The 12,604-nt window shown below is 44.5% G+C and overlaps 1 pseudogene; it reads left to right on the forward strand.

Annotated features, from left to right (window-relative positions):
• The window catches only part of LOC139029506 (uncharacterized), a 45,821-nt pseudogene extending 33,419 nt beyond the window's left edge, over positions 1–12,402 (forward strand).
• Positions 12,403–12,604: the final 202 nt, after the last annotated feature.

Genomic DNA, 12,604 nt, shown 5'->3' on the forward strand with positions numbered 1-12,604 from the left:
GGTGTCAAGGGGTAAATGATGTGGTGTCAAGGGGTATGATGTGGTGTCAAGGGGTAAATTATATGGTGTCAAGGGGTATGATGTGGTGTCAAGGGTAATGATGTGGTGTCAAGGGGTAAATGATGTGGTGTCAAGGGGTTATGATGTGGTGTCAAGGGGTAAATTAATATTGGTGTCAAGGGGTATGATGTGGTGTCAAGGGGTAAATTATGTGGTGTCAAGGGGTAAATGATGTGGTGTCAAGGGGTATGATGTGGTGTCAAGGGGTATGATGTGGTGTCAAGGGGTAAATGATGTGGTGTCAAGGGGTAAATGAGGCGGTGTCAAGGGGTATGATGTGGTGTCAAGGGGTAAATGATGTGGTGTCAAGGGGTATGATGTGGTGTCAAGGGGTAAATGATGTGGTGTCAAGGGGTATGATGTGGTGTCAAGGGTAAATTATATGGTGTCAAGGGTATGTATGTGGTGCAAGGGGTAAATGATGTGGTGTCAAGGGGTAAATGATGTGTGTCAAGGGGTATGATGTGGTGTCAAGGGGTATGATGTGGTGTCAAGGGGTAAATTATGTGGTGTCAAGGGGTAAATTATGTGGTGTCAAGGGGTATGATGTGGTGTCAAGGGGTAAATGATGTGGTCAAGGGTATGATGTGGTGTCAAGGGGTAAATTATGTGGTGTCAAGGGGTATGATGTGGTGTCAAGGGGTAAATGATGTGGTGTCAAGGGGTAAATGATATGGTGTTAAGGGGTATGATGTGGTGTCAAGGGGTAAATTATGTGGTGTCAAGGGGTAAATGATGTGAGGTCAAGGGGTAAATGATGTGGTGTCAAGGGGTATGATGTGGTGTCAAGGGGTATGATGTGGTGTCAGGGGGTAAATTATGTGGTGTCAAGGGGTAAATTAGTGTGGTGTCAAGGGGTATGATGTGGTGTCAAGGGGTAAATAATGTGGTGTCAAGGGGTAAATTGTATGGTGTTAAGGGGTATGATGTGGTGTCAAGGGTAAATGATGTGGTGTCAAGGGGTATATGATGTGAGGTCAAGGGGTAAATGATGTGGTGTCAAGGGGTATGATGTGGTGTCAAGGGGTATGATGTGGTGTCAAGGGGTAAATGATGTGGTGTCAAGGGGTAAATGATGTGGTGTCAAGGGTTATGATGTGGTGTCAAGGGGTATGATGTGGTGTCAAGCGGTAAATGATGTGGTGTCAAGGGGTAAATGATGTGGTGTCAAGGGGTAAATGATGTGGTGTCAAGGGGTATGATGTGGTGTCAAGGGGTAAATTATATGGTGTCAAGGGGTATGATGTGGTGTCAAGGGGTAAATGATGTGGTGTCAAGGGGTAAAGATGTGGTGTCAAGGGGTATGATGTGGTGTCAAGGGTATGATGTGGTGTCAGGGGGTAAATTATGTGGTGTCAAGGGGTAAATGATGTGGTGTCAAGGGTATGATGTGGTGTCAAGGGGTAAATGATGTGGTGTCAAGGGGTATGATGTGGTCAATGGTTATGATGTGGTGTCAAGGGTAAATGATGTGGTGTCAAAGGGTATGATGTGGTGTCAAGGGGTATGATGTGGTGTCAAGGGGTAAATGATGTGGTGTCAAGGGCTATGATGTGGTGTCAAAGGGTATAATGTGGTGTCAAGGCATACTAGTTGTGAATAGTTCCTAGTGGTGATGTATAATGAATTGAAGAAAAAAACACCAAGTAGTTCATGCCAACGTTGTTACTGTGTAATTATCATTTGATCATGTATTTGTCAGTAAATAATTGGTCATTTCTGTACCATGATATAGGAAAGGAGTATCTTTATAATGATACCTCAAACTACAAGGGCACAAGGCGAGACCCAGATGCGGACACGGGAGGCAGATGGTTTGAGTCGTTGATATTTATTACATCCAATAGGGGTAGGCAAGAGAATGGTCGTGGACAGGCAAAAGGTCAAAACCAGTTCAGAGTCCAGGAGGTACAGAGTGGCAGGCAGGCAGGCTCGAGGTCAGGGCAGGCAGAATGGTCAGGCAGGCGTGTACAGAGTCCAGAAAATAAGCAAGGGTCAAAACCGGGAGGACTAGTTAAAGAGAATAGAAAAAGGCAGGATCACGGGAAAAACACGACGGTTGACTTGGAACATGCAAGACGAACTGGCACAGAGAGACTGGAAACACAGGGATATATACACCAGGGATAACAAGCGACACCTGGAGGAGGTGGAGACAATAACACAAGGACATGTGAAACTGATCAGGGTGTGACACAAACCATAAGGAATCTATTGTTTTACCACATCATTCCATGTATGAACTGAAGCAGGACTACTTTTCTCACTGGGTGTTGCTGTAACTCTCTCCCTCCTGTGTTGTGCGCTGTAGGTGTGTCCTGAGATCCTGGCCACATCCACCTGGCTGGCCTTGGTCCAGGACACTCTCCGCAGTATCGGCAGCAGCAGCTACAAGCCCAGAGGACAAGTCTTTCCCTGGTTCTGTACAACTGTACAACAACAACCTAGCTCTCCTATAAGCCTTATTGAGACGTCACTCAATCACATACATCTTGCTATATTATTCGCTATAGGAATAAAACACAATACTATTGACATCTAGAGGCTGTAGAAAAACTATTTTATGGTCTATAGTTTTAATGCATATAATTTTGTCTGGCTGGAGAGGCTTTATATGTATTGTTAGTTGTCAAATAAATAAATCAAGTCTAATAAAAATTGTAAAAAATAAAAAGATTAATTATCGAATTATAGCATTCTCCCATCCCTCCCATCTCAGCGGTCGTACTCAGAGGAGAACACGGGCAGTGCCATTGCCCACTCCTGTTCCTGGTGGTGCCCGTGCTGGTGGCCTGGCACAAAGACAGTGTGCCCCAGGTCCTAGCCACCCTGAGGGCAGGGCTGCCCAGCTCGCCCAACACAGACGACTCCTAGGCCGTCCTGTTCCATTCTGGCCCTGGGATGCTGCTGTCGTGCCTGCACCCGGAGGGCCTCAGGTAGGGGGGTCTGCCATGGGGTGGAGGGTGTGGAGAGGGGGTGGTTTGTTGTGTGTGTCAGAATTGACTCTTGAGATGTGATGTGTCTGTTTTGTTTTTGTTATGTTATGATGATTGTTGGTATTGTGACGTTGAGTGACTTTGGGTGTTATTGCATTTACTCAACAGTTCAAGTGAATTTTTGTATGAGGGAAGCCTTCAACAATGTACTCCCTACCATGTTCCCTTCCCCTCCTCCTCTCCTCCCCTTCTCCCTCAGTGCGGGCTGTGAGGTGGGCCTGGTGCTGGGGGCCCTGAGTGGTAGTGGACAGACAGAACACAGGGCCCATGTGGCCCTCACCCTGGACAAGCTGCTGGAGGCCCTTACAGGGGGACAGCAGCAGTCAGGCTCACATACTGTAGAAGGTATGGCCCAAATCTTCATAGTAGTCATACAAATATTATTTATTACCAATAACGTTGTCAATCACTGCTGTTTTACTGCCATTTTTGTTTTGCCCTTTAATAAATCATTTATAAGGTTAATAGATCATATTTTTTAATAGTCTGCTCACCTTTAATAAATAATTTATAAGGTTAATAGATCATATTTTTAATAGTCTGCTCGCCTTTTATAAATCATTATTTCTGCATTAGTAAATGTCAGTATGCTATCTCCTTCCTTGATTCCTTCCCTCCTTCCCTAGGTCTTGGCCTACTCTGTAGCAGGTGTGGGGTGGTACCCTGGATCTTACTGGCTGGGCCTTCCGAGTGGCGCAGCGGTCTAAGGCACTGCATTGCAGTGTTGCAGTATCACTACAGCCTGGGGTTTGATCCCATGCTTTGTCACAACAGGCCGTGACCGGGAGTCCCATAGGGCAGTGCACAATTGGCCCAGCGTCGTCCGGGTTGGAGGAGGTTTTGGCCGGGAGCGGCTTTACTAGGCTCATCGCACTCTAGCGACTCCTTGTGGCGGGACGGGCGCCTGCAGGCTGACTTTGATCATCAGTTGAACGGTGTATGCTCCGACACATTGATGCGGCTGGCTTCTGGGTTAAGCGTGCCGGTGTTAAGAAACGCGGCATGGCAGGTTGTTTCGGAGGACACATGACTTGACCTTCACCTCTCCCGAGCCTGTTGGGGAGTTGCAGCGATGAGACAAGATCGTAATTGGATATCACGAAATTGACTCTGGAGCAGTTGGTTCATGGCCTGTCATCCTGTGGACACGGTAAGGCTGAAGACATCAAACCCTGCCTTCTGGCTGCCAGAATCAAGATCCTACTGTCTGAGGTTCTGGCTGCTGTCAACAGCCTGGTGCCTCTGGTGGGATCAGAGATTGGCCTCCATTAGGTAAATATTTTTACGTTTTAGAGGGGATTAGTGGAATGTAATGCTGTACTGTACTGTACAAATACAAAAGGTAATCCTCCGAAATGAACAGTTCTTAAACATCCCCCCAGATGGAGCCAAACGTCCATGTATGGCAGTGTGTTCTGAGTGTGTTCTGAGGGACAGTGTGTGGCTGTTCTCTCCCTTCCAGCTGAGGAATGAAACTGAGCAGTTCCCTCAGAAGCAGGACAGATTGAACAAGGTCCTTCGGGCCATCACAGAAGAAATTGTTCCAAAAGCTCACAAGAATAAAAACAACAAGCAAACCCTGCTCCTGTCTTTCCCCTGTAGACCATGGCATTCTCTGGGGCCATAGGGCTGCATTGTGACAGTGCATTTCTGGTGGGACACCTCCACCTGGCTCACTTCTGCAGCAGCCACAGCTGCACAGAAGTGTGACTCAATCACATGACAAGGAATGTCTGGTGTGTAAGACCTGTGATCACTAAACACATTGAATTTTGACCATCCACTGAGATGTCTGTCCATGGTTTATTGTATGACCAAGAAGTGGACCTGTACGTGGACCTGTACAATTGACCAGTCACATTTATTTATTATGCAGTTTATTTTTATATTAATCAGTTACTCAATCACGGCAGGGTCCTCCACTTACCCACGTGGGCCCCCTGCCTCCTCTCCTCCCCCCATCTGATGATTAGCAGAGTGGCAGCAGGCTGTCTACACTCATTGAGAGCGGGCTCCTGAATCCTACTGTGGTTGGCGGTTGCTGTGAAAAAATATAAATATATACTACATATATAATATATACAGTATATATTTCCTTAATAATTATTATATAAATGCATTTTTTGTTTAAAAAAAATTGTTGCTGCCTCTTGGGCCCCCCACAAGCCTGGGCCCAGGGGCTTCAGCCCCGGTAAGCCCCTGCATTAATCTGGCCCTGCCCCTAACAGCAAACCTTTTTGTTCTAGTCACAAACTACTCGACTAATCATCAATTACCTTTATTAGTTGAATCCGGTGTGCTTGTGCAGGTTTAGAATCACAACATGTCATGTTGAGGGGTACTCGAGGACTAGAGTTGGTAAACACTGGTTTATAACAAGTATACTTTGTTGGTGTGTCCAAACGAATGCAGTGACTATTGGAGTTGATGGGACTCATAATAAATGTTCCTTACGGCATGACCACTGTCAAATGTTGGGACTCCAGGCAGGTGAGTACAGTATTTTAACCTGCGCTATTCGCAGAAACATGTACACACCTGTGGAGGCTGTTGTGGGGAGGTCGGCTCACAATAATGGCTGGAACGGATCGAAAGGAATGGTATCAAACACATGGAACCATGTGTTTGATGTATTTGATACCATTCCACTGATTCCATTCCTGACATTACCATGAGCCCGTTCTCCCCAATTAAGGTGCCACCAACCTCCTGTGATGCACACATGCTGTGTTATTTCTGTGTATGTACAGTATCAGTCAAGAGTTTGGACACACCTACTCATTCCAGGGGTTTTCTTTATTTTTACTATTTTCTTACAACCTCATGCTAATGACATTAGCCTACGTTAGCTCAACCGTCCTGAGGACGGGACACCGATCCTATATAATTTATTTCCTTCTTAATCTGCGTTTGAGCCTATCAGTTGTCTTGTGACAAGGTAGAGCAGCTCAAATAAGCAAAGAGAAACGACAGTCCATCATTACTTTAAGACATGAAGGTCAGTCAATCCAGAAAATGTCAAGAACTTTGAAGTGCAGTCACAAAAAACATCAAGCGCTATGATGAACCTGGCTCTCATGAGGACCACCACAGGAAAGGATGAGTTCTGAGGGTTAACTGAACCTCAGATTGCAGCCCAAATAAATGCTTCACAGAGTTCAAGTAACAGACACATCTCAACATCAACTGTTCATAGGAGACTGTGTGAATCAGCCCTTCATGGTAGAATTGTGTTAGAGCGTTAGGCCAGTAACCGAAAGGTTGCTGGATCGAATCCTCGAGCTGACAAGGTAAAAATCAGTCGTTCTGTCCCTGAGCAAGGCAGTTAACCCACTGTTCCCCATGCACGAAAGACGTGGATGTCGATTATGGCAGCCCCCCGCACCTCTCTGATTCAGAGGGGTTGGGGTTAAATGCGCGAAAACACATTTCAGTTGAATGCATTCAGTTGTGCAACTGACTAGCTATCCCCCTTTCCCTAAAGGACACCAATAATAAGAAGAGACTTGCTTGGGCCAAGAAACATGAGCAGTAGAAATCTTTCCTTTGGTCTGATGAGTCCAAATTTCAGATTTTTTGTTCCAACCGGCGTGTCTTTGTGAGACTCAGAGTAGGTGAAAGGATGGTCTCCGAATGTGTGGCTCCTACCGTGAAGCATGGAGGAGGAGGTGTGATGGTGTGGGGGTGCTTTGCTAGTGACGCTGTCCTCAACCCAATTGAGATGGTTTGGGATGAGTTGGACCGCAGAGTGAAGGAAAAGCAGCCATAACACATATGGAATCATTTAGTAACCAAAAAGGTGTCAATCAAATCAACATATATTTTATATTTGAGATTCTTTAAAGTAGCCACCCTTTGCCCCGATGACAGCTTTGCACACTCTTGGCATTCTCTCAACCAGCTTCACCTGGAATGCTTTTCCAACATTCTTGAAGGAGTTCCCACATATGCTGTCTTCAAATATATATTTTTAAATAACACTGTTATTCTACAATGTAGAAAATAGTAAAAAAATAAAGGAAAAACCCTTGAATGAGTATATGTGTCCAAACTTTTGACTGGTACTGTATGTGTGTGTGTGTGTGTGACAATTGACACACCATCACATGGGATAGCTGGTATGTTAGAGTTCACGTGCAGGTGAGATATTGGTATGTGCTGCAGGTCTGTAGTGAGTGGGTTCTGGCTGATTGGCCATCCTTCAGGAATGACTTTTGTAATGTCGCCCCTCAGGAAGTTGAGTATGTGAAATTTGTAGCTGTGTAATTCAAGGAATAGGGTGATTTCTGACTTACAAAACATGGATTTGTTAGCATTGGTATGCATTTATAGTCTGTTAATTGCCAAATGCACTGTGTAGTCTTTTAATCAGGAAGTCTATTGTGTGTCACATATACTTGGGCTGAATAACCTGGACTCCATTTCCCATCATCCTGTGCAGGCAACAGACTTCCTGCTCCAGGTATTGGCTGCAGCGGTCGTCTCCTGGGGGCGACCACACCATGCCCCTCCTCCTGGGCATCAGGGCCCAGTGGTTTCCATGGCAACAGGGGTCGAAGCCACCTCGGTCTACTTCACGCCATGTGCGTTAACGCCGCGTTGGTCGAGCAGTCGGTCTCACTATGCCTGCTGGGATTGCCCCACAGCCTGAGTTAGCTATTGGCTAAGGAGCCCTGGAGGGAACAGTCACAGAAGGTAGGTAAGTGCTCCAGACTTCACATACTCTCGCAGCCCCAACTACAGACACCTTTGACAGGACTTTAGTGGAATATTAATGAGTAATGAAAATGTTTGCTTTATCATGTGTAATTACAAACGTTTATACTTGCACATTAATGTCATTAAGCCACATTGTAGATGCAAAACTAATTTCTAGGCAAGCAGACAACAAAGTATTTTCTCATCTCATTGACAAAGTAAAAATTGTGTTTCTGTGTTAGTTCATTGACTGGCTCTTCAGCATCACAGAGGGTCCTGAAACTGAACTATCAGAGACCTCCATCAACACAGCCAAAGGTGAGACAAAGCACCACACAAAATAAAAAGTATTGCGACAAAAGGTATCCCACACACTTTTCCCCAAAAAATGAACATTTTATTTTAGTTTACATTGTCCGCACACGTGTAAATACACTGCTCAAAAAAATAAAGGGAACACTTAAACAACACAATGTAACTCCAAGTCAATCACACTTCTGTGAAATCAAACTGTCCACTTAGGAAGCAACACTGATTGACAATAAATGTCACATGCTGTTGTGCAAATGGAATAGACAAAAGGTGGAAATTATAGGCAATTAGCAAGACACCCCCAAAAAAGGAGTGATTCTGCAGGTGGTGACCACAGACCACTTCTCAGGTTCCTATGCTTCCTGGCTGATGTTTTGGTCACTTTTGAATGCTGGCGGTGCTTTCACTCTAGTGGAGTCTACAACCCACACAAGTGGCTCAGGTAGTGCAGCTCATCCAGGATGGCACATCAATGCGAACTGTGGCAAGAAGGTTTGCTGTGTCTGTCAGCGTAGTGTCCAGAGCATGGAGGCGCTACCAGGAGACAGGCCAGTACATCAGGAGACGTGGAGGAGGCCGTAGGAGGGCAACAACCCAGCAGCAGGACCGCTACCTCCGCCTTTGTGCAAGGAGGAGCACTACCAGAGCCCTGCAAAATGACCTCCAGCAGGCCACAAATGTGCACACACACACCTCCTGAAGTTGGAATGTGGTTTTCAGGTACATTTCCTGACTACAATATCTTGGTCAGGTCAGCCTGCTGTACAAACTCACTTCCTGTCTGCTCTCACCCTAGTTTCCTCGGAACACGTAATGCCTGACACATCACCACAAACTGTGATGGGATAAAACAGACACTGGGACTGGTTAAAACAATACCCAATGAAAGCGTACTATTACATTCATCTATTTTCACTCCCGTCTGTGTTTTTAGTCTTCATTCTCTTTAAACGGGCATTCAGTAAGTTGCAAACATGCAACGAGCCCTGAGACTATAGATAACGAATCTGTAATGGGTCTGTCGGTCAGGAACTAAATCTTGTCAGAAAAATAACATTCCAAACAACCTGTAAAACCACTGCTGAATGTTTACAGTCAAAGCATCGGTCTGACACCTTCAGTGTTTACTGAAGCTTCATTCCCATTTAATAGAACCCTCATTCTTCAAAGAAAAAGTAGGAATATTCACATCCCTGCAAGGAATTATTTTCTAAAACCAAGGGGTGTATTTTACTGTAATAGTTGAAATAATCAGTAAGCTGTGGCAATGACATCTTCCTGTAAAATACGAGTAATGTACAGTATGTACCTTCTGTGATGACTGAGACCATGCAGAGGGGGATAGACAGGGTGTATCGAGCCCACAGCATGGCAAAGGAATCAAATCAAACTTTATTTGTCACATGCCCCAAACACAACAAGTATAGACCTTACCGTGAAATGCTTACTTACAAGCCCTAAACCAACAATGCAGTTCAAAAACAGTTAAGAAAATATTTACCAAATAAACTAAAGTAAAAAATAATAAAAAGTAACACAATAAAATAACAATAACGAGGCTATATACAGGGGGTACCAGTACCGAGTCAGTGTGCAGGGGTACAGGTTAGTTGAGGTCATTTATACATGTAGGTGGGGGTGAAGTGACTATGCATAGATAATAAACGGCGATTAGCAGCAGTGTACAAAACAAATGGAGTGGGGGTGTCAATGTAAATAGTCCGGTGGCCATTTGAATGCATGCCTATCTAACACAGGAGTGCATGGTGGGTATCTGCAAATGTCAGACACAACCAAACGTAACCCTTTAAGCACCCCCTAGGGTGGTAGACATTTTTGTTCCAGCCCAGCACTTACACACCTTATTTTACTAATCGAGAGCTAGGTGAATAGTTGAATCAGGTGTTAATGCTGGGCTAGGACAGAAATGTGCAACCCTTACTTTTATACAGTATGTCTTAGTTCCGATGACATAACTTATCTAGAACATTCCACAGGTAAAACTGGTTTCCTCTGGAACTCCTCTTGACTGATTATCACAACGAACAGTAGGACGTTTCTCTCCATAACCTGGACAAGGAAACGTTGACATGAGACTACTTTTGAGTTCTTTGATTTTGGCATGAACTACTACCACAGGAGTCAGTGGGGACATACTGCGCTTTCCGATCTGACATAGAGTATCACTTATCTCCATTTGTTGCTCGCACAATCACATACAGTCACATACAGACCAATCAGACATGAATTGCTCTATCCTAACCTGTCCAATTTGACCAGATTGGTGAACTGAACATCTTCAATTATTGGATGAAGGTTACACTTTGTAGTATTTGAACAGGGCCCGAAATGCAAAGAGACAGAACACAATATTAGGCTTGGGAGAGGCACACACTTGAACAAACCGTGGCAGAAGGCGTCCCTTCTCGATCTCATCAGCGATGTGGAAGAGCTCCAGCATGGACAGCATCTGACATAGACTCATCACAACCTCTACAACATAGAACATGTCAGCTCAACCTGGTCTCAGAGCATTAAATATGATTCTGTATGTAAACCCGAGAAACTCCATTAAGTATGTTATGTTATGTTTCATATGGTATGTATTAATCTGTGGATGTCCATCACCCATTTTGTTTGATATGTTACCAGTTACAATTGAAAGTCTCCATCAAAATCCATCAGTTTAAGATAGAGATATCTGTTTTTTTTGCATTGGATGCGTCTCAATCCACCGCATCCGCTGTGTCGCACTTCTGTTTGGGCTACAAATGAATGGGAAAGGGGAGACTCTCACAAATACGATGGTGTTCTCTGTTTTGCTCTACGACCCGCACAAGTGTCACGGGACTCGCCTGAAGGTAACTGGTTTAAGATGAATGGAGGTAATTTAGTGCCTACCCCAAAAAGGGGGTTAAATATGTGTAAAAAAAAGTATATATAGTACCAGTCAAAAGCTTGGACACACCTGCTCATTCAAGGATTTTTTTTGTTTTGTTACTATTTTCTACATTGTAGAGCTATGAAATCAAACTACGAAATAACACATATGCAATCATGTAGAAACCAAAAAGGTTATATTTTAGATTCTTCAAAGTAGCCACCCTTTGCCTTGATGACAGCTTCGCACACTCTTGGCATTCTCTCAACCAGCTTCATGAGGTAGTCACCTGGAATGCATTTCAATTAACAGGTGTGCCTTGTTAAAAGTTAATTTGTGGAATTTCTTTCCTTCTAATGCATTTGATCCAATCAGTTGTCTTGTGACAAGGTAGGGGTGGTATACAGAAGATAGCCCTATTTGGTAAAAGACCAAGTCCATATTATGGGAAGAACAGCTCAAATATGCAAAGTGAAACGACAATCCATCATTACTTTACTCTAAAGAATGAATACAAACCATACAAAATGTAACATACTGTACTAAATGGAGCGTCTCCGATTAAAATACTAAATTCTCTGAGACCAGGTTGCAATGCTGCATGGATAAACATAGGTCAATGTGTCAATTCAGTGTGTTCAGTCAGTGGTGTTATTGTTGGCTAAATTGGCTAAATTGATGTCAGAAGTGGGAAGACACCATCCGGCCATTGGAAGAGTGAGCAGACCCATGACGGGGCTAGTGAGAAATTGATGTTTGGATGTATGGCGATGCAATAGCTTATGGAACTTGGCACTCCAGTTATGCATCTGTTTTGCTGGTGTGGGCCAGGGGTTTCAGTAGCAGATTTCTGACTGTCTGTGAGATGTGGAGTTAATGCCCTCTAGTGGTTGATTTTGTACATGAGGTATTCAAATACAGGCATTGGGGGTTTTAAACCTTACTCTACAATCTGGTCTTCAACCTTACCCTGTAAACCAGTGGTTCCCAACCTACTAGGACCCCTGGGTGTACTTGGCCTATCCACAGGGGGTACTTGAGAAGACTCATGAGACAGTAGGCTTACTGGTAGAATGCACATGAGGGGGTACTTCAGGGGTAAAATTCAGTTGGTGCTACAGTAACCGAAAAACATTGGCACTGCCGTACACCACCCTGTCTGACTTGATTTGAAGTACTTGAGGTAAAACCATAAACAGTTTTGGTATTTGTTTGGTATTATAAGGATAGCTCATGCAAACATCTCCACAAAGTCAACTTTGGGCTCATAGTGTAGTATGGAATGAATCCATGTGAATAACAGGTTGTGCCTCCCCCACCGTGGGTGTAACAGAAGCCATGCAGTGTGACATACCAAGGGGTCTGACCTATAGCTGCAGCCTGCCACTCTGGCACCTCAGGATCGGGGTGAGAACAGCACCCACAGGGTCCAATCAGGGTGGGGGTTCGGGTTAAGCGTGTGTTAGAGCAGAAACACTGGAGGGAGTTACCCTGGATGCCTTGCATGGCTTAGAGTATTGATGACAGCTCACTATATCTTGCGTTGCATTTTTGAAAGATACATGCACTTTATTACTGCATAAAAGGGGCATCGAGCAATTTTGTATTCTTCAGATCACACTGTCTCATCGACGAGGCTTTAGATTCCCGTCATACA

Source organism: Salvelinus sp. IW2-2015, linkage group LG3, assembly GCF_002910315.2.
Source record: "Salvelinus sp. IW2-2015 linkage group LG3, ASM291031v2, whole genome shotgun sequence".
NCBI classification, from domain to species: domain Eukaryota; kingdom Metazoa; phylum Chordata; class Actinopteri; order Salmoniformes; family Salmonidae; genus Salvelinus; species Salvelinus sp. IW2-2015.